At 54.5% G+C, this 20365-nt stretch overlaps 8 non-coding genes across 8 annotated transcripts; 4 read left to right on the forward strand and 4 right to left on the reverse strand.

Annotated features, from left to right (window-relative positions):
* Positions 1–2527: 2527 nt before the first annotated feature.
* TRNAS-GCU (transfer RNA serine (anticodon GCU)) lies at positions 2528–2609 on the forward strand. Its single transcript has one exon. It is a non-coding gene; the product is annotated as a tRNA-Ser (tRNA).
* Positions 2610–4832: 2223 nt separating this feature from the next.
* TRNAI-AAU (transfer RNA isoleucine (anticodon AAU)) lies at positions 4833–4906 on the reverse strand. The gene has a single exon. It is a non-coding gene; the product is annotated as a tRNA-Ile (tRNA).
* Positions 4907–6609: 1703 nt separating this feature from the next.
* On the reverse strand, positions 6610–6683 carry TRNAI-AAU (transfer RNA isoleucine (anticodon AAU)). Its single transcript has one exon. It is a non-coding gene; the product is annotated as a tRNA-Ile (tRNA).
* Positions 6684–9192: 2509 nt separating this feature from the next.
* Positions 9193–9266, reverse strand: TRNAT-AGU (transfer RNA threonine (anticodon AGU)). The gene has a single exon. It is a non-coding gene; the product is annotated as a tRNA-Thr (tRNA).
* A 1557-nt stretch (positions 9267–10823) lies between these two features.
* On the forward strand, positions 10824–10906 carry TRNAL-UAA (transfer RNA leucine (anticodon UAA)). The gene has a single exon. It is a non-coding gene; the product is annotated as a tRNA-Leu (tRNA).
* A 4722-nt stretch (positions 10907–15628) lies between these two features.
* On the forward strand, positions 15629–15702 carry TRNAI-AAU (transfer RNA isoleucine (anticodon AAU)). The gene has a single exon. It is a non-coding gene; the product is annotated as a tRNA-Ile (tRNA).
* A 1329-nt stretch (positions 15703–17031) lies between these two features.
* TRNAC-GCA (transfer RNA cysteine (anticodon GCA)) lies at positions 17032–17103 on the reverse strand. Its single transcript has one exon. It is a non-coding gene; the product is annotated as a tRNA-Cys (tRNA).
* A 1386-nt stretch (positions 17104–18489) lies between these two features.
* Positions 18490–18583, forward strand: TRNAI-UAU (transfer RNA isoleucine (anticodon UAU)). The gene is made up of 2 exons: positions 18490–18527; positions 18548–18583. It is a non-coding gene; the product is annotated as a tRNA-Ile (tRNA).
* Positions 18584–20365: the final 1782 nt, after the last annotated feature.

The following is a 20365-nucleotide window of genomic DNA, read 5'->3' on the forward strand; positions in this document are numbered from 1 at the left end:
GGGGGTCTGTCTCTTTTGGGAGAGAAGGAAGGAAGAGGGAGGGGGGCCACTGAAATTAAAGGATAGAGCTGTAATTGGAGAATGTGGGCATCGATCACACTGTCTCTCACATGCTAAGCGAGCGCTCTACCACTTGAGCTAATTCCCCTGCCTGCGAAAGGCTTTGCTGCCTCACCCACCTTGTTCCAGAGCCCACAACATCCCTGCGAGTGCTACTTGTGAGACACACCTGTGGGCCGGCTAGCTCAGAGGTTTAGGACGTGGTGCTCATATCACACTGACGCGTCTTAAGAGCAAGCCCCTTATTTCAAGCTATAACAGGCTCGCTATTCCGACGTCCCTGCTTGGGGATTTATTTCGAAGTGCTGTGTAGCCAGCCCCAAATTACAAAATAAGCTATTTCAAAATACAGGCAGTCCCCGAGTTACGCAGATCCGACTTATGTCGGATCCGCAGTTACGAACGGGGCCCTTCCTCTCCCTGGTCTCCAGCAGACCAGGGAGAGGAAGCAAAGCTGGGTGCGTGCTTCGCTCTGCTCCCCCTCCCCCTGGTCTGCAGACCAGGGGGAGGGGGTGCAGAGCACAGCAAAGCGGCGGAGCACGTGGCCAGCTGACAGCCGAGACGCGCCGTGGCTATCCTGCTGCCCTCGGGCTCCGCGGCTTTGCTCTGCTCTGCTCCCCGTCCCCCTGGTCTGCAGACCGGGGGGAGGGGGAGCAGAGCAGAGCAGAGCAAAGCCGTGGAGCACGCGGCCAGCTGACAGCCCAGATGCGTCTGGGCTGTCAGCTGGCCGCGTGTTCCGCGGCTTTGCTCTGCTCTGCTCTGCTCCCCCTCCCCCCGGTCTGCAGACCAGGGGGACGGGGAGCAGAGCAGAGCAAAGCCGCGGAGCCCGAGGGCAGCAGGATAGCCACGGCGCGTCTGGGCTGTCCCGCTGCCCGTGTGTTTCGCCGCTTTTTCTCCCCGTCCCCCTGGTCTGCAGACCAGGGGGACGGGGAGCAAAGCAGAGCAAAGCCACGGAGCCCAAGGGCAGCAGGATAGCCACGGCGCGTCTGGGCTGTCCCGCTGCCCCCGTGCTCCGCGGCTTTGCTCCGGACGCCTGTGGTACAGCAGCTGGGGCGCTGCCGGTTGGTCCCGTAGCGCCGCTCTGGGCGCCACTGGACCAACCCAGCAGCACCCCAGCTGCTCTGCCCCAGGTGTCCCCAAGTCAGCAGCTGCTGAAAATGACCAGTGGCTGACTACAGGAAGCCCCTGCTCCGGGCTTCCTGGAATCAGCCGCTGATCAGTTTCAGCAGCAGCTGACTTGGGGATGCCTGGGGTTCTTACGTTGAATCTGTATGTAAGTCAAAACTGGCGTCCAGATTCAGCCACTGTTGAAACTGATCAGTTTCAGCAGCAGCTGAATCTGGACGCCAGTTCCGACTTACAGATTCAACTTAAGAACAAACCTACAGTCCCTATCTTGTACGTAACCCGGGGACTGCCTGTAGGCGCATTGATTATTTTGAACTATGGGATGCACCCCTAGTGAGTTAGAGCTGAACTCTGCCTCCAGCTCCCTGCTCCACCCACCCACCTACCTACTGACTCCCTCGCTGCCATGGGGCTGTTTGCACTGGCCTCTTCTCTCTGTAGCCAGGCTTCAGCCAGGACTGAGACTCAGGCAGGAGAATGTGACCCGGCTCCCTGCACCTGGGCCCTGCATTTCTCATCCCTTCAGAGACACTTGCTAGTGGAGGAATAAATCACAGTCACATGAGTGTAGATTATGAAACTTTGTAGCTGTTGTTGCCTTGGAAACTCCCCACAGACCTTCCCCTGGGGTCCCGGGCAGCCCACTCACATTGCACAGCTCACTTCGAGGTGAGGGTGCTGTGTAGACGTGCCCGTCCTGTTGAGGGCCAGCCTGCTGGGGGGAGGCTCTGGCCACTTCATTTCCTCGTGTCTCTCAGGCTGTTTACACTGCAGGGCTACGTCTACACTGCAGGCTTTTTGTGCTAGAGCAACTGCTCTTGTGTAAAATCTTGCAGAGCGTCTACACTGAAGGCACATTTTTGCGCAAGTAAATTTATAGTGCAGCATCAGACAACAGGGCTTCTTGCACAGAAGTTATTCCTCTCCCCACGAGTAATAAGACCTCTTGTGCAAGAACTCGTCCACAAGGAGGCAGTGTGCACGGGCAACGGATTTCTTGCTCAAGAAAGCCAAATATCTAAAATGCCCGTCAGAGCTTTCCTGCGCAGGATACCGTCCACACTGCCATGGCTGCTTTTACAGAAAAGCACTTCTCTTGTGCAACAGCACATGGCAGTGTGGACACACTGTTGGGCAAGACCTTTTGCACAAAACAGGGTAGATGTATCCAGGGGGTGTTTGGGTTTGTTACGAGCACTGAGCTTTGTACAACAGCCCAGGGAACATTGTGAAAAGCCAAAACCTTCCCGCCCTGGGTGTCCTTGGCCAGTCAGAAAGTGGCAGAAAGGTTCCCTGAAGTGCTGACTTCAGGTGATTTGAAGCAAATTGTAACAGCTCAGATGAGGTGGCCGAGTGGTTAAAGCGATGGACTGCTAATCCATTGTGCTCTGCATGCATGGGTTCAAATCCCATCCTCATCGGGTGTTTGCAGCCCTTCCTCTTGCCTCTCTCAGAGGTTCAGTGCCAGCCTCTCCTGCAACCCTGCCTGCCCCACAGGGGAAATCTCCACAGAGACACTCCCAGCTCAGACCCTCAATCCCTTGTGCCCTCAAGGGGAAACTTCACAAAGGAGGCTCCAGGCAGCCAGGCCATGGGGGTCTCTGAGATGTCCCACCTGGCTGTTGCCATGGTCCCTCTATGAGGTCGCTGCCTCCCAGCCAATGAGCTGAGGTGCAAAAGTTTCTTGTGATGTCACTGCTGCCTTGCAGGCTCATGTCCTGCCCCTGGCCAGCCCCTTGGCATGTGTGAGCTGCTCTCCCTGCCCCTGTCATTCAGGGCTGGTTCTGGGGCTCACGCAGGGAACATCAGAGGCTGCTCAGGGGGCCACATTGCTAGGCCAGGGACCCTCCTGTGGGGCTGTGAGTGTTGCTGTCCCTGCTGTACAGACACGGCCATAGAGCCTCAGGAGGCTGCAGCGGTGGGAGACACTTCCCTGGTTTCGGGAGGGAGACGAGATGTCAAGGCCCATGACTCGGAGCCAGCTACCGATACCCATGGAAAGCTGATTTTCAGAGGGGTGTGATCAGCCCTTCCTGTGTATCTGGCTTCTTCAAAGGGGCTTAATCAGGAGCTAAAGTTGAAGAAGGGACATTTAGAAGGTGAATTTCTGTCTCTGGCACTGTCCCACCTGACAAAGAATTTACATTCCTCTGCTTTCTGAGACAGTTGGCAAGGATGCTCCACAGTGGCTCTCTCTCTCTCTCTCTCCCTCTCTGCAGAAGCTGTTCAGACCCCTCACTAGCCAATGCTGGTGTCAGGTGCAGCTCTGAGTGCTAAAACCCCAGGTGTGCAAAGTCAGAATGAAGGGGATGCATTTTGCTCTAGGAGTGACAGCCGGAGGGAGGTGGCTGGAGCAGAGCAGGGTCTTTCTGGAGACAAAGAGGAGCCTGAGGATGAGAAGGCCCATGAGAGGCAGAGACTCCAGAGCGGGGGGGCTAGTTATTTGGTCTGGCAAACTGGCATGGCCCAGTCTGGCTGCTTTGATGTTCTATTTGGCTGTTCTTGTCCCCTCTGGCCAAAGGAGAATGGACCCCCCCCCCCCATCCTGAAGTGGACATTAAATGGCCTGTGAAAGGCTAGTGTAGGTGAGCAAGGAGATAGGCTTTATGTGTCTCTGATGGTCTAGTGGTTAGGCTCCAGCATTTTCACTGCTGTGGCCTGGGTTCAATTCCCAGGCAGGGAAGCCCCTGGCAACTTTTACCAAACAACTCCATAGTCAACTTTCATGGCCTTAGTCAACTTTCTTGCCACATGTTACAGCAGCTGTGACCCAAGAGGTTAACTCAGGCTCCTTTCCCACCTCTCCCTCACTGCTAAAAAAGGGTCTAATGGTGCCAGCAGCCTTTCAGAATAGCCCCCAGCCCTTCCCTCCCCCTTGGCTGGGCACTGCCTGGACTCAGGCCTCCCCAGTGCCAGCCTAAGGGCTCTGGAGAGCACAGGGCAGCTCCAGGGGCAGAGTCCTTTTTTCTGCAATAGTTTAAACCCAGCCCCTTGGTTCCAACTAACTTTACTCCTCATTTTTTGCCCTCTGTGTCTCCCCCTCTCCCCCCCCCCCCCCCCCAGTAACACAATCAGGACTTTTCCCTGTTGAAAGAACAAACTCTCTGGTTTTTATGTGGGGAATATAGAACCAGGGAGGGGCTAAGGAAAGACCCTGGGAGGGGGAGGAGGCTGGGAGGAAGGGCTCAGGCTGGCACCTTCCTCTGGTGGTCCCACTGCCTCATGTCAGGGGCCTCAGCAGCGCTGGGGGGTGGCTCCAGGGGGAGAAGCTGGTTCAGGGGAACTTGAGCTGCTGGGCCACTGAAGCAGGCCCCCAGCAGCAGCCTCTGTGCAGGGCTCACACGCTCCAGGCCTCCCGGTCATATTGAGTCTCCCCGTGTGGCTTGGGCTCCAGAGCCTGCCCCCCAGCTGGTGCCTTGAGGTAGCCACTGCAGCAGCAGGAATTTGGGCATCAGGTCCCCTGCTTTTGGGGACAGGAAGCCAGGCCAAGGCCCTTTTAGCCACTGGGGCTGTGCAGGCTGGAGCCTCCCCCTACCAGATCTCTGCCCTGCTTCCTGCAAAGCTCTCAGCCTTTTGCTTCGTTTTGCTTCCCTGTCCATAGCAGGCAGCTAAAGGAAGGGAAGTCACCAAACCAAACACCACTCTGGCCAGCATGGGGCTCGAACCCATCACCTTGGCGTTATTAGCACCACGCGCTAACCAACTGAGCTAGCCGGCCTACAAAAGTGCAGTTCCACAGTTCACCAGTGGCCCTTTCAAGAAAGGCGCCTCAGGCAGCTGCAGGGACGTCTCTGAAGCTGCCAATGGCTCTTCTCTGACAGGGCCACTAGCGACTCGCTGTGATGTGGGCTGGCTAGTCCAGCTGGTTTGAGGGTTGGTCAAGGTGGCTGGCGGCCGACAGACCCAGGGCAAAGAGAAGCCGGAATCTCTTGCTGCCAGCACCTTGCCTCCCAGCTTCTTCCCTGTCAGCCGCAGCCACAGCCCCTTTCGGCCACTGGGTCAGCCCGGAAAGGGAGGCAGGAAAGGGGCCTCAGTTTGCAGGTTTCCGAGTCCTGAGCACTGCCCATGACACCAACCACCCCTCAATCAACTGGGCCAAACTGGTGCCCATTTTATGCCCACTGGGACCTGCTTTACTTGGTTTCTTTCCACCCAGAGCCCCCTTCTTCTCCTGGGCTGTGAGGAACATCCCTGGGATACTCTCATATCCCAGCACAGGGCCATCTCTCCAGTGACAGGAGACGGGGCTGGGCTTCTGACCTGCTCCACTGACACCTCCCGTCAGTCAGCTCCATCACTCAGTGCATGCCAGGGAGCTGAGTGATTGTGCCCTTGAGTGGCATTCTCAGCCAGCCAATCAGCTTTGTGAGGAGGTTCATGGAGGCGGGGCAAAGAGCTCTCTTGTTAGGCCAGCAAGGAAGCAGCCAAGGCCCCACGCCCAGGGAGCCAGCTGGAGACCATGTGGAGGGAGCCGCTGCCTCTCCCCTGTGTAGCCGGCACTTTCCCAGGGGGGCAACTCTGCTCCCTGGGGCCTGTCTCCATCGCTTCTGTCACCACGAGGCAATGGGAGAGCGAGTGGACTCCCCACGGGGCACACGGTGAGAGACAGGGGGCTGGTGGCTCAGGGAGGGGCGGTCCCAGGAGGCAAAGGGGCACCTGTGACTCTCGGCTGGCAGCTGACACTCTGCTCCTTGCTTCCCTCCCGCCGCTTCACCTCCCAGGGCTTCTTTCTCCTTCCCTGTCCATAGCAGGCAGCTACACAAAGGCAAGTCACCAAACCAGACACCCCTGTGGCCAGCATGGGGCTTGCACCCACGACCTGGGCGTTATCAGCATCAAGCTCTAAACAGCTGAGCCAGCAGGCCCACGAGGGGCCCTTTGGGAAAGACCCCACAGACAGCTGCAGGGACGTCTCTGATGGGGCCACGGGCGACTCACTGAGATGTGGGCTGGCTAGTGCAGAAGTCAGAGGAGCAGGAGCCTGGGTGGGTTCAGGGGGGCCTTGAGCAGGAGCAGGTTCGGGGGAGGGGCTGCTGGGCCACTGACGCAGGTGACCAGGTGGTTGGCAGCAGCGCTGTGGGCTGGGCACATGGTCCCAGTCTCCTGGACATATGGAGCCTCTGGAGCCTCGGGCTGGAGGAGCCTGCCCCCTGCAGGGAGCCTTGGGCCAGCCACTGCAGCAGCAGGAATTTGGGCATCAGGTCACCCCACTGGGGACAATGGAGGGAAGAGAAGAGTTTTGCCTGCTCTTGGAGAAAGCAGGGCAGGCCAAGGCCCTTTTAGCCACTGGGGCTGTGCAGGCTGGAGCCTCCTCCTGCCAGTTCTCTGGTCTGAGTCCTGCAAAGCTCTCAGCCTTTTGCCTGTTTCTGCTTCTCTGTCCATAGCTGGCAGCTAAAGTAGTCACCACAGCAAACAAATGTGTGGCCAACATGGGGCTTGAACCCATGACCTTGGTGTTATTAGCACCACGCTCTAACCAACTGAGCTAGCCGGCCTTCAGGAGCTGAGTTTACAAATGGCCCTTTCAGAAAGGCACCTCCGGCAGCTGCAGGGATGTCTCTGAAGCTTCCAATGGCTCTTCTCTGACAGGGTCACTAGCGACTCACTGTGACGTGGGCTGGCTAGTCCAGCTGGTTTGAGGTTTGGTCAAGGTGGCTGGTGGCCGGCAGCCCCAGGGCAAAGAAGCAGCAGGAATCTCCTGCTGCCAGCACCTTGCCTCCCAGCTTCTTCCCTGTCGGCAGCAGCCGCAGCCCCTTTTGGCCACTGGGAAGAGAAGCAGGAATGGGACCAAGTAGCGAGTCAGGCTGAGGGGGGCAGGCAAAGCTCATCTTGTCTTGCAGGGCCACTGGCAACAGCTTCTCTCTTGTGCGCTGCTGCTGAGGAGAAAAACACCCTGAGAGGGACCAGAAAGACCAATTTAAAAGATTGTTTTGGGGGGGGGGCACCTGTTAGCACCAGGAGAGCAAGAGTCAGAGCCTGGCAGCTCCTGGGGACCACACAAGAGACCACAAGGGTTAGCAGCAAGCTCCAGGCAGGTTACGTTTTAGGGCCCAGCCCATCTCAGCCAGGCAGACCATAGCATCAGACTGAGCTCCAGGGGGCATTGGACACAAAACTCTCTCTCTGGGGATTCTACAGATGAGGAGCCCAAAGCTCATAAAGTTGGAAGGTTTTGCAGCAACCAGCCCAACCCCAGCAAGTCCCACTGAGATTTGAACTCAGATCACAGGATTCAGACTCTGAATGCTGCCCCTTACAACATGGGACCTACATGAGCCAGCAGTGACTCAATTACACTGAACTGGAGCCTCAGCTCATGCCCACTGGGACCAGCTTTGCTTGTTTTCCTTCCACCCAGAGCCCCCTTCTTCTCCTGGGCTGCAAGGAGCCTCCCTGGGACGCCCTGAGACAGGCACAGGACTGTCCCATAACCAGCCCCACCCCACCCAACCCAACCCAACCCAACTGGGGTCCAAGAAGGAGACCAGGGAGAAGAAGGAAAAGGGGAAAAGAGAAGAGGAAGAAGGAGGAAAAGGGAAAGGAAGGGAGAAGACCAAGAAGGAGGAGAGTAGCCCTGGAAGCAGAACTCACCTCCAAGGCAGCCTCAGACCAGAGCAGCCAGGAATCCTCTGCATGATTGTTGAAATGGTTTGCTGTGTGAATTCTGTCAGGTGACGTCAGGCCTGGACACTGGAATTATTTACCAGTTTCCCTGAGCTGTTAAGTCTCAGAGCTGTGATGGCCAAGTGGTTAAGGTGTTGGACTAGAAATCCAATAGGGTTCCCCTGCTCACAGCGAGGCCTGTGTTTTGGTCACACCCCTTCCTAGGCCAACAAGGTACCCAAACTCTGAGACCCCTGAGAAGAACGTGCCTGTCCCATCAGAAGGGACACCTGGGCTATGTCTACACTCACAGCTTCTTCCATGAGTAATATGCAAATGAAGCTAAGTTTGGAATATTACTGAGCGTCATTTGCATAACTAATGAGCCACCATTTTTTTCCAAAGAGACTCTTGCACCAGAAGGAGCATCTACACTGCCCCTTCTTGCACAAGAAAAACCCTCTTGCACAATGCTGTTACACCTATTACTTTTCACTAAACACCATTATCAGACTACCCAGTGCACATTCCTACCTTCCATTGTGCACACACCATACCTGGGGCTCTAATTACTGGCCACTTGCCTTTCACACAGATCATTGATCCTTGTGACTTTCAGGTACATTCACATGGCAGCTGTTTGAACATAATGTGCTTCTATTGCATGATCAGCACCAGAGTCTCCGGTTGTGTCTACACTGTGAGTTTTCTCAGCAAAAGATGTGCTAATGAGCAGGGCTTGCCAAGCAGCGGGGAGCTCTGCTCGCCAGCCACGTGGTTTCGCATGGTTCTGTGCTCTGCGCACACGCAGATCGTTCTGCGCATGTGCAGATCGCTCTGCTCCAGCTCTTCCGGGATGTAATTACTTACATCCATGGGCGAGTAGATTACATTATTTGCAGAGCCCTGGTAATGAGGGTCTCATTTCCATGAGTCATGATCTCATTTGCATATTTTCTGACAAACTGGTTTTGTGCTGGGGTTGTTGTGCAAAAAACAAGCAGCATGGAAGTTTTCTGTTTGTGCAAAACCCCCTTTTTCTGCAAGATCAGGATACCTCTTTTTTGGGAGCATAAGAATCTTGTGGAAAAAGGGAAATTTGTGCAAAAAAATGTTCACACTGCTTGTTTTTGCACAGCAATCCCATTGGCAGAAAATATGCAAATGAGATTGTGACTCATGCAATTGAGTCCCTCATTAACATATTTTTTACAGAGAAAACTTCTAGTGTAGCTGTAGTCTCTATGAGACTCACTAAATCAAACCCCTACATCACCTCCTGCTCTTTGCTACTATCCTATTCCCACTGTGAGGGCACCACCAAGCTCAACTGAAGGTAAAACCAACTCCAGATACATGTTGAAGAATGGTGGGAAGAAAAGACCCATTGACCTGGCAACAAGGCACCACTGGGAGTTGAACCCAGGATCTCCTGCTTACTAGGCAGGTGCTTTAGCCAACTAAGCCATGGTGCCCTGCTTGGAAGCAGCCCTAAAACTGTTCTACTTTATGGTCCCAGACCCCCCCTTCCCATTCCAAAGTGCAGCCGTTCCCCATTCCCCTCCAGCTCTTGCTCTTGCCATGACTCAAGGTCTGCGCAGCCCAAGACATTTGATTGGCAGCTGGTACCCAAAACCTTTTTGTCAATTGTAGCAGCAGGCCCCAAAGGCACAGACCCAAGGCAGCCGCCTGGTCCTAAGGCCGGGCCTGCAGCCAGGGGGAGGGAGAAGAATCTCTTCTTTCAGCTGGAGTTGAATCAGCCACCTAAGGACACTTGCCGAGCACCCGCTACAGGCCTCTGCTCTGCCAGCTGAGCTATGGAAGGTGCCTGGGGCAGGCTGCTTTGCTTATGTTGGCCCTCTCATGAGTGCCAGGGCAAGAGTCCCCCGAATGGGAGGGGCAGAGGAACCCAGCAGCACAGGGGTGTCACTGGCGCTTCACCCGCAGAAGGACCCTTGAGTGATCCAGGCAGAAACGCCGCGTCTCGCTCCCTGCAGCTCCCCTTGCTGCCCTGGCAGGCGCTGCCCCTTCTCCCACCGGCCTGGGCCTGGCCTCCCTCCCCCGCCCGGCACCACAGAAAGCCCCTTGGCATGAGCCTGGGCAAGCTTAGGCCCTGGGCTCTGGGGCCAGCCCCATTGTGTGTCAGAGCCCCCTGGCCACAATGCTACTCCAGGGGGCCTGGTTCCAGGGCCTCCTAATCCCAGGGACTGGGGAGCTGGAGGCCTTTGCCCTGGAGCCTCAGAGCTCCCTCAGTGCCACCTTCCAGGAGGGGGAATCTCCCGCAGGGCCGGTGCGATGTAGGAACCTCTCCCAGGGCAGTGCCCCCAGCCCAGTCCCTGCCCCTTGCGGGGGCAGGTAAGAGATACCCCCTCCCCTTCCCCAGAGAGCAGCCCCCCAGGGCTATAGGGGGCGGATCTGGCCCAGGGCTGTTCCTAGCAGAGGTGGCTTTGATCCCAGCCTGGGTCCAGGGAAACTGCTCCCAGCTCCCAGCATGTGCAAGGTTGGGGGAGTGAGCAGATCAGCGTTTGCAGATATTTACACTTATTTGCATAATGCGTATGCAGATATGCAGGGCTCGGCACTTAGGGCAATCTGCCCGCCCGTGGTGAGTAGATTTTAGCCCGGTGCGGTGCTCAGTGCAGTCTGTGCATGCACAGTGATATGTAAATAAGATGTTACTGGTCTGGCAAAAGTTTGTGAATGGTTTGTCTGCCCATGGTATAAACACAAAGGCTGGAAACACTGGCCTGATCCCTGGGGGCTTGCCGAATGCAAGGCAGGGAAAACATTGGGTGAAGGGAGGGGGCATATTTTCCCCACCAGGCCTTTGTTCCTTGGAATCCCTGGGGACGTTGGGTTTTGTCTCATTTTTCTTCCCTTTTCCCTGCTTCCCTCTTTGCTGTGAGGAGGGGGCAGCTCTCGCCCTCACGGTGGGAAGCCATGGTACAGGGATGGGATGGGCACATGCTCTGAGAGGGAGTCCCTGGGCTGTTTGGGGAGAAAAGTTTCTCATGTCTGCTCTCCTCCACACCACCAGGATGGCCAAGTGGTTAAGGTGTTGGACTTAAGATCCAATAGATGTTTGTCTGCGTGGGTTCAAACCCCACTCCTGGTAAATTCCCTTCTTTGGTGAGACATTGATCAGGATGGTGTTTAATCCTGCTGTGAGGCAGGGGACTGGACTTTGTCTCTGAAGGTCCCTTGGGCTATATCTGCACTGCTGGGTTCTTGTGCAAGAACACATCCATGCTGGTGTGTGTGAGCTGTGCTTCTGTGCAAGAGCATCCATGGCAGTGTGGATGCTCTCTTGTGCAAGAAGCCCTCTCTTACCACACTTTACTATAAAACTTCTTGCACAAGAGCGAGTGGGCAGTGTGGCCCTTCTTGCGCAATAACCGACCAGTGTAGACACAGCCTTCCAGTTCTAGTCCCAGTTCTGATTGGCTGAGCAGGGGCCAGTCACAGGGGGGAGACTCAGGACTTTGTTAAAGCGACGAGGAGTCCTGTGGCACCTTATAGACTAACTGAAGTGTAGGAGCATAAGCTTTCGTGGGCAAAGACCCACTTCGTCAGATGCATCTGACGAAGTGGGTCTTTGCCCACGAAAGCTTATGCTCCTACACTTCAGGTAGTCTATAAGGTGCCACAGGACTCTTTGTCGCTTTTGCAGATTCAGACTAACACGGCTACCCCTCTGATACTTGATTCAGGACTTTGTTGTTCTCCTTAAGTCCCAGCAAATGAGCCAGAACCAATCGACTGCTGGGGGAATTGTTCTGCTTCTCACCAGTGGTTGTCTCTGAGCAGCTCCTGAGTCTCTCTGTGTCCCGATGCTTCTAACCCACTGGCTGAGCCATCCCTAGGCTGGGCTGTGGGGCTGTAGCTCCTTTGAGGCACTTTATTCTGATCCGTCAGGGTGTGAAACTCCAGACTGAGGGGGAGTTTCAGCATCAGGCTTCTGGGTCCTTTTCTTCAGTCCCCACCCCACTCAGTCACCCACCCCCAGCCTCTTCCAGCACAGCCTGCCCCACCTTCCCCTATAGGGCTTCCACAGGGGCCTCTGTCCCAGGGGGAATGGGGAGCCCCTGCCCCCGGCACCCACCCAGCCTGCTGCTGCTCCCACAAGAGCAGAGGATTCACCCGACACAAGTAAGTGCCTCTGTCCCCCCTCACCCCCGCTGCTGGTTTTCCCTCCTATGTAGCTTGTTGGCCTAGGTAAGGTCACATGAGACTGCTCATATCACCCCTCACCTCTTCCCCGCCAGCATGGAGCCCTGGGCAGCCGCCCTGGTCATTCAGGTCTCAGGCTGGCAGGGCCTGCAGGGATACTGGGTTTGAATGACAAGGTGGGATTGGGTGCTAGGACCCCCCACCTGTGTATAGGCCCGGGGCCATCTGGGGCATGGATATTGCTGAGGTGTCGGAGGGGTTTTGCTCGTGAGGCTTCAGGCAGGCAGCTGAAGCACTCTGAGACTGGTTTGTGGCCTATTTGGAGAGGTCACCAGTCTGGGGGCTGTAAGGAGCCCCAGATTTGAGCAATTCGCCCTGAGCAGACGCCCTCAGCTGTGCCCAGATACGGCCCGGTCCGTCACAGGGGACCATTCTCCCTTGTCCAGAGGGACAAGAACAGCCAAACAGAACATCAAAGCAGTCAGACTGGGCCATGCCAGTTGTCCAACTAGCCCAGAATCCTGTCTCGGGACAGCAGACAGTTATTAAGTGATCCTTCCCATCTCCCATTCCCAGCTTCTGGAATGCACCAGCTAGGGACACCTGCCCTGTCCATCCCGGTTAAATGCCATTGATTGACTTTTCCTGCATTAAATTATCCAATTTTGTTTTGGGCCTTCTTGCAGATTTCAGTTTTGCAACATCGTCTGGCAAGGAGTTCCACTGGGTGCAAAAATGCTCCTTTTGGTCTATTTTTAACTTGGTTACTGATCAGTTTCATTCTCTCACCCTGGTTCTTTAGTAGGAGAAAAAATAATTTCTGCACCCCTGTAATCATCACATAAACCCCTGTCCCGTTGCCCCTTGCTTGTCCCTTTCCCAAGCTGAGAAGAAGAAGTTCCATGAACTCCTGGGAGCTGCTGTTCCAAAGAAGAGGCATTTCCTGTGGAGAAGATGGCCAAGCCCAATCCCCTACACAGAGCCCCAGGAAATACCAATGGACATTGGGAAAGCTCCCTCTCGGGCACAAAGGCAGCACTTTACCAATGGAGCTAATTCTGCCCCATCTGCCCCCTGCCTCCAGTGTTCCTGGCACTGCCTGGCCCAGGAGGGCTGGTGTCCAGCAGCTCTCTGCCTCAGTGTGGCTGGCTTTTGGGGAGAGCAACTAGGAAGTGGGGGATGGGGGCTAGCGCAGCCACTTAGCCCCTGGCTGGCTCTGCCAGTAAAAAGATGATGATAATCATCTCCCTGAACACTGGAGAATATGGGCATTGATCCCACTGCCTCTTGCATGCAAAGCGAGCGCTCTACCACTTGAGCTAATTCCCCTGCTGTGTTCAGTTTGGCCTTCTTGGAGGTTCTTCTCTTCTCCACAGCGACGTCTGTCTTCTAGGTCAGTTAGTCCTGGGAAAGGAGAAGGCTCCGAAAAGGCCACAAGGGCAACTCTCAGGAAGGAGACTCCCTGCAGCAAAGCCATGGGCGGGGAGGGCAGCGGCAGGGTGTGGTCTCTTTGATGACCCCTGCCCTGCAGCCTGTCCCATCTGGTCATTGTCATGGACTCTCTGTGAGGTCATCACCTCCCAATCTCCTTTAGCCAATAAGCTGAGGGGCTGCAAAAGGCCCTTGTGATGTCACTGCCACACCCACCCCTGCCCTCCAGGGCTAATGTCCTGCCCCAGGCAGCCCCTTTGCCTGGCTGAGCTGCTCCCAGGGGTGAAAGTGACACATTTCTTACAGGGCCTGTTCTATTGGGCACCACCCTTTGGGGGGGGAGGAGGATCAAGGCAGGAAGTCGGGGGAGGAGTTGTGATAGGACAGTACCTGTAAGAAATTAAAATGTGGAGTGTGGGAGGCTCAGGGCAGGGATTTGGGGAGTGTGTGAGAGTGGGGGGGGGGCTCAGGGCAGGGGTGAGGATGTGGAAGGGTAGAGAAGTCAGGGCACATGCAGCCTTTGTTACTCACCTGGGTCGGCTGGCAGCTGACACTCTGTTCCTTGCTTCCCTTCTGCTGCTTCATCTCTTAGGGTGCCCCCCACCTGCCCCGTGCTGAGAGCCAGGCCCAAGCAGGAAAGAGGCAGGTGGGCCCTCTTGGCATCAGGGTCCCACCACCCATCTTCCCACCATCAGCAGCACAGCCCCTTTCAGCCACTGGGTCAGCCCAGGAAGGGAGCAGGAAATGGGGCCAAGTAGTGAGTTAGGGTGTGAGGGGCAGGCAAAGCTCATCTTGCCTTGCAGGGCCACCAGCAACAGCATCTCTCCTGTGCACTGCTGTGGAGTAAAGTATCCCTGAGGGAGAACCCTGCCCCCAGGGCTACGTCTAGACGGGCCCCAAATTCCAGAAAAGGGATGCAAATCAGGTAAGTCAGCATAGGGAAATGGGCGGGGGATTTAAATATCCCCCGCGGATTTAAATAAACATGTCCGCCGCTTTTTTTCCGGCTTGGAGAAAAGCCGGAAAAAAGCGTCTAGACTGGCCAGATCCTCCGGAATAAAGCCCTTTTCCGGAGGATCTCTAGGAATAAGAGATCCTCCGGAAAAGGGCTTTATTCCGGAGGATCGGGCCAGTCTAGACGTTTTCCGGCTTTTCCCCAAGCCGGAAAAAATAGGTGAAGCTACAGAAGCTGACGGGGACAATCAGCGGGCGGAGGGTTATTTTTTCTCCTCCCTGGGCTGATGTGGCTAGAACTGAGGAGAAGAAAATCCTCTTCCCTTCTCCTCAGAAGATGGAAATTGCATTTGGTTCTCTCTCTGGTTCTACTAAAGCTGGACCCCAGGACTAGACTTTTTCTTTCTAAAACCCTGGTGAAAGCTGAGAGTGAATTGCTTGTAGGCTGAGAATGTGAGTTAAAGAAGGGCATCGCCCAGCATAGGGCTTGAACCCATAACCCTGAAATTAAGAGTCTTATGCTCTACCAATTAAGCTAGCCAGACTGTGTGCAGCAACTTTCCTCATATGCCATCATAGGGTAGCAGGAACCGAGAGTTCTCAAGCGCCTGACTCAAGGCTCTTTCTTGCCCCTCATGGAGGGTTCTGGTCTGTGGGGAGGTTTGAGCACAAATCCCCCTCCTGACACACCCACTTCTTTCCCCACAAGGAACGGCTCCATTTCCATCTCTCCAGCGACAGGAGAAGGGGATGGTTTCAGGATTTCTTTTACCGCTGCAGCATGGGGACGCTCTTTGACAAAACTTCTGTCGACAAAACCCGGTAGTCTAGACGTACCCTGAGAGATAGTGAACCTACTAAAACCAGCCTGATCTAGCTTTTCTGCTGCAAGGATGAGACTAACACCCATGTAACTAAGTTTATCTCTGCATATTGAGATAAAAGTAGCTTTAAGCATTAAGCCCATTGTAACGCTGTCACTAGCTTATGTGATGTCTATTCTGTTTTGTGTGCAACCATGAATGTATATAAGGTTAGCAGGGACATTTGATTTTGGAAGTCTTCCTTTTGAAACTTCCCACAGCTCTTAATAAAAGTGTTTCTCTCCTTCCAACCCTGAGTCTGGATTTCCGTGACACCTCAAACCAGCTGGACTAGCCAGCCCACGTCACAGTGAGTCACTAGTGGCGCTGTCAGAGAAGAGCCATTGGCAGCTCCAGTCATTCCGGCAACTGCTGGAGGTGCCTTTCTGAAAGGGACATTTGTGAGCTTAGTCTTGGCAGGCCGGCTAGCTCAGTTGGTTAGAGCGTGGTGCTAATAATGCCAAGGTCATGGGTTCAAGCCCCATGCTGGCCACTGAGATGTTTGCTGTGGTGATTATCCTCACCCACCCTTTAGCTGCCTGCTACGGACAGGGAAGCAGAGACACACAAGAGGCCGAGACCTTTGCAGGAAGCAGAGCAGAGAGCTCATAAGAGGAGGCTCCAGTCTGTACAGCCCCAGTGGCTAAAAGGGCCTTGGCCTGGCCTGCTTTCCCTAATGGCAGGGAAAACCATTCTCTTCCCTCCATTGCCCCAGTGGGGTGACGTGATTCCCAAATTCCTGCTGCTGCAGTGGCTGGCCCATGGCTCCTCCAGCCCAAGCTACAGAGGGAGGCTCCATATGTCCAGGAGGCCTGGGACATGTGCCCGGCCCACAACACTGCTGCCAACCACCTGGTCACCTGCATCAGCAGCCCTGTGTGGCCGTGTTCTTGTGCAAGAAGCCACCAGTGCAGACAGAGCCTTCATGTGCAGAGCCGTTCCGCTGCTTATTGTCATGGGGGTTTCTTGTGCATGAAGGAGCAGTGTGATAGTCCACGCTTAGCCTCATTGGCATATTGCTTGCTCAAGAACCCGTCAGTGTAAACATGGCCCCTGTGCTTTCTGTCTAAGCTTAAAAAATTTTGTGCAAAGCAGGAAGATTCTAGAGCCTTCCTCGGCAAGTGAGTCTGAATCCTGCACCACGACCTCAGTGGGACCCGCTGGCGAAATACTGGTTTGCTGCAAATCCTCGTGCCAGTTGGCAGAAAAATCCAGTTCTGACCAGTCTCTGAGTGGCCGGTGCCTGAGGGGATCCAACATGGATCCCTAGGTCACAGGTCACAAGCACCATTTAGTGGCCCCAGTTACTGACCTAAACACCATCATAACACGACGGCTACGTCTACACTGCAGCCTTCTTGTGTAAGATCTGTTTTGCGTAAGCGTTCTTGTGCAAAAGGTCTTCCACAAGAACACGTCCACACTGCCAAGTACTTTGCACAAGAGATGTGCTTGTGTGCAAGAGCGTCCATGGCAGTGTGGTTGCTCTCTTGTGCAAGAAAACTCTGATGGGCATTTTAGCCATATGGGTTTATTGCACAAGAAATTCATGTTGCCTGTCTACACTGCCCTCTTGTGGAAGAGCTCTTGTGCAAGAGGGCTTATTCCTCGTGGAGAGAGGAATAACTCTTCTGGAAGAAGCACTGTTTTCCAACGATGTAGTGCAAATTTACTTACGCAAGAACACTCACGCTGTGCTCTGCAGGTTTTTGTGCAAGAACATTGAGCAAAAACCCTGCCATGTAGAGGTAGCCTACAGGTTTGTATTCATTCAAAGAGTTCACATACAAAGGAAATGTCTCTATTAAATAGACACTCTTGCAGGGGGCACTTGGATTTGAACCAAGGACCACATGATCTGCAGTCAAACACTCTGCCACTGAGCTACACCCCCATATGAAAAAAAGTGTCTGCAGCCAGTATTGAGAAGTGGGTGGGGAACAGGAGGCTTTTGTAGAACACACATCTCAGGTGGGACGGACCCTCACTGACCCCAGATTGTGACTGGTCCTAACATGGAGTTTGTCCAGAAAGCATCAGAACTGGGGCAGGACAGAGGTTCTGTCCACACAGAAAAGTTATTTTGAAACAATGGCCGTTATTCCAAAATAACAAGGCAAGAGTCTAGACAGCAATTCCGTTATTTTGAAGTAACTCTGAAATAACGGACGGCTAATTCCAACTTCTGTAGACCTCACTGTATGCAGAAAAATGCCTATTCTGAAATAGCTATTTCAAAATGAGGTGCGTGTACATGCTCCACTTCTGCTATTTCAAAATATCCCCTCCCCAGAGCCATTCTAAGTTATTTCCCCTGGGGCTCTAAATCAAGGTAACACGTCTACATTAGGGAAGCCTCCTCAGACTCATTTTGAGGTTTCCCTGCAGTGTAGACGTGCTATTTTGAAATAACTGTTCCAGAAGAGCTTATTCCAAAATAAACATGCCATGTAGACGTAGCCAGAGAGTCCTGAGAGATGAAGCAGCCGGTGGGAAGCCAGGAGAGCAGAGGCCAGTCTGAGACCTGAGTGTCCCAGATGTCTACCCCAGGCCTTCTGTCTAGGTCCCAGGTGTAAGGGGCAGCACTAATGACTCTGAATCCTCCAATCTGAGTTTAAATCTCAGTGGGACGGGCTGGGGTGGTTGCTGGGAGGTCCTTGTGCTCCAGGCTTTTTGGCTTCCTTGCCCTGAGGTTCACTAAGGTGGTTTTGCTTGTCTGAGGCCCACTAGAGCTTCGTGAGCAGACTTCCGCTAAGGTGCCTGATGCCATCACAGCGTCAGGGCAGGTCGCCCATCTGACCCCTGAGCTCAGCCCATGCTGGAGGCAGCCAGAGAGTGTGAGCAGAACGGGGGCGGGGGAGTTGTATACTTTGGGAAGGGTCCTGGCTCCCAGCCACATGCCTTGCAACAAAGACCAACGGTCCCTGCACAAAGTGCATTGTGGGAATGAGAGTTGGGGCAGCAGGAAAGGGGCCGGCCCCTCAGCACCAGCGAGCAGGTGGGAGAAGATGGGAGTGAATCCTGCTACCTCTCACGTGCAAAGGGAGCACTAACCCACGTGCAACTCATCTCTCGTGCTCTGGCCTCCAGCAGCTTTGTGCCCCACTAGGGTGGGTTATTTCAGAGACCAGAGAGGAAGAGGGAGGGGTCTCTGGATGTGAGGAGCCCCCCGGCTCTGCCTGTGAAAAGAAAGAACAAGGGCTCAGCAGAAACTTCAATTCCACGTTCTGCGTCTTGACTTTTTCAATCTAAGGACTTTGAAGAAGCACTGCACATATCTGCTCCAGTGGCGCAATGGGTCAGCGCACAGTACTTATAAGGCAGTACTTGTAGGAGACATGCTGAGGTTGTGAGTTCAAACCTCACCTGGAGCACTCACTTTTAGTCCCTGCTGGGTTGTCCCCTTGCAGTGGTTCCCAAACTTTTCGGCATCACTCCCCCCCCGCTTTTTGATTTGTGAAAACCCTCATGCCCCCCCTGGAATTTCTTCACACCCTCTCTCCTCCCCGCTCCCCCCCCCGCCCCCCCGGCTGTCCCCAGAGCCCAGGGCCCGGGAGTCTGGTCAGCAAGTGAGACTCGCCCGTCAGTCCAAGCTGCTTTCTCCCCGGCTGCCATTCCTGCCTGTCCCGTGCCAGCGCCGCACGCAGGCCAGTGGGGCAGGACGGGGGGTGTCAGTGGGGCCCTGCTCTCAGTCCGTCCCTCACAGGCCCTGTGGGCTGCTCCAGGGCTGAGCGGGTTTTGCACAAAAAGAAAACTTCCACACTGCTTGTTTTTGCACAGCAACTCCAGCACAAAATCAGTTTGCCAGAAAATATGCAAATAAGATCATGACTCATGCAAATGAGACCCTCGGTAGCACCTTGTTTGCTGAGAAAATTTGTAGGGTAGCCATAGCCGGAGATTCTGGTGCTGATCATGCAATAGAAGCACATTATGTTTAAACAGCTGCCGTATGAACGTACCTGAAAGTCACAAGGATCAATGATCTGTGTGAAAGGCAGGTGGCCAGTAATTAGAGCCCCATGTATGTTGTGTGCACAAGGGAAGGTAGGAATGTGCACGGGTAGTCTGATAACGGTGTTTAGTGTGTGTTTGTAACAGGCTCCTGCCCATCTCCGGTAGATTTGGGCACCTCCTCCACCAATTGCAATACACACTAGGCCGTTCCTCCCCAGCTGGGTGTGGTTCTTGTTCTTCTGCACAGCACAGCCCGTGGAGACCAGGGACCTGCCATTGGGCTTCCAAATCACACCCTTGTTGAATGGATGGAAACAGAAACCAGACACACAGCGGGTTTGAGCTGGCTCCAGCTGAGGGACGGGTTTGCCTGGTTTATGGGCATTGGCACAGGACAGCAGTAAGGGGTCGTATTCATTTATAGAATCCAAAAAAATAGAAACCTAGAATGTAATGGAATTGGAGAGATAAATTTTTCCATTGAATGGTCAGTTGGATTCAAAGTAACGCTCATATAATTTGTAGTCTATCACTGAGCTACACTCCCCAAAGTTTGCACTGTTCCGAGTTGAGAAGGGAACAAGAGGCTTTTGCAGCCCACACACCCCTGGGCCTGTCTCCATCACTTCTGCCTGTGTCAGGTGAAGGGAGGCCGCTGGGCCCAGCATCTTTCTCCCCAACCAGGGCCGGCTTTTGGGGAGGTGGAGGGGCCACTGGAGGCACTTGGTCCCCTGGCTGTGTCCATGGGGAGGTGGCTCTGCTGAAAGCCAGACTGGTTTTCCTGTTGTTAGGCAGGACCCTGCAACCCATGTTCTTTCCTGCTTTTGTAGCCTTTGTTGCCTTCTGCAGGTGTTGCTGTGACCAGGATTTGAACCTGCACAGGAAAACACTATTGGATCTTAAGGCCAACGCCTCAACCACTCGGCAATCACAGCTCTAAGTAACAGCAGGCCAGGGAAACTCATAAATAATCTCAGTGCCCAGGCCTGACGTCACCTGACCCACAGAATTTACTCAGCAAACCATTTCACCGGTCATGCAGAGGAGTCCTGGCTGTTCTGGTCTGAGGCTGCCTTGGAGGTGAGTTCTGCTTCCAGGTCTCCCTCCTCCTTCTTGGTCTTCTTCCTTCCTTTCCCTCCTTCTTCCTCTTCTCGTTTCCCCTTTTCCTTCTTCTCCCTGGTCTCCTTGGACCCCAGTTT

This window comes from Pelodiscus sinensis, chromosome 31 (assembly GCF_049634645.1).
Source record: "Pelodiscus sinensis isolate JC-2024 chromosome 31, ASM4963464v1, whole genome shotgun sequence".
In the NCBI taxonomy this organism is placed as follows: Eukaryota; Metazoa; Chordata; order Testudines; family Trionychidae; genus Pelodiscus; species Pelodiscus sinensis.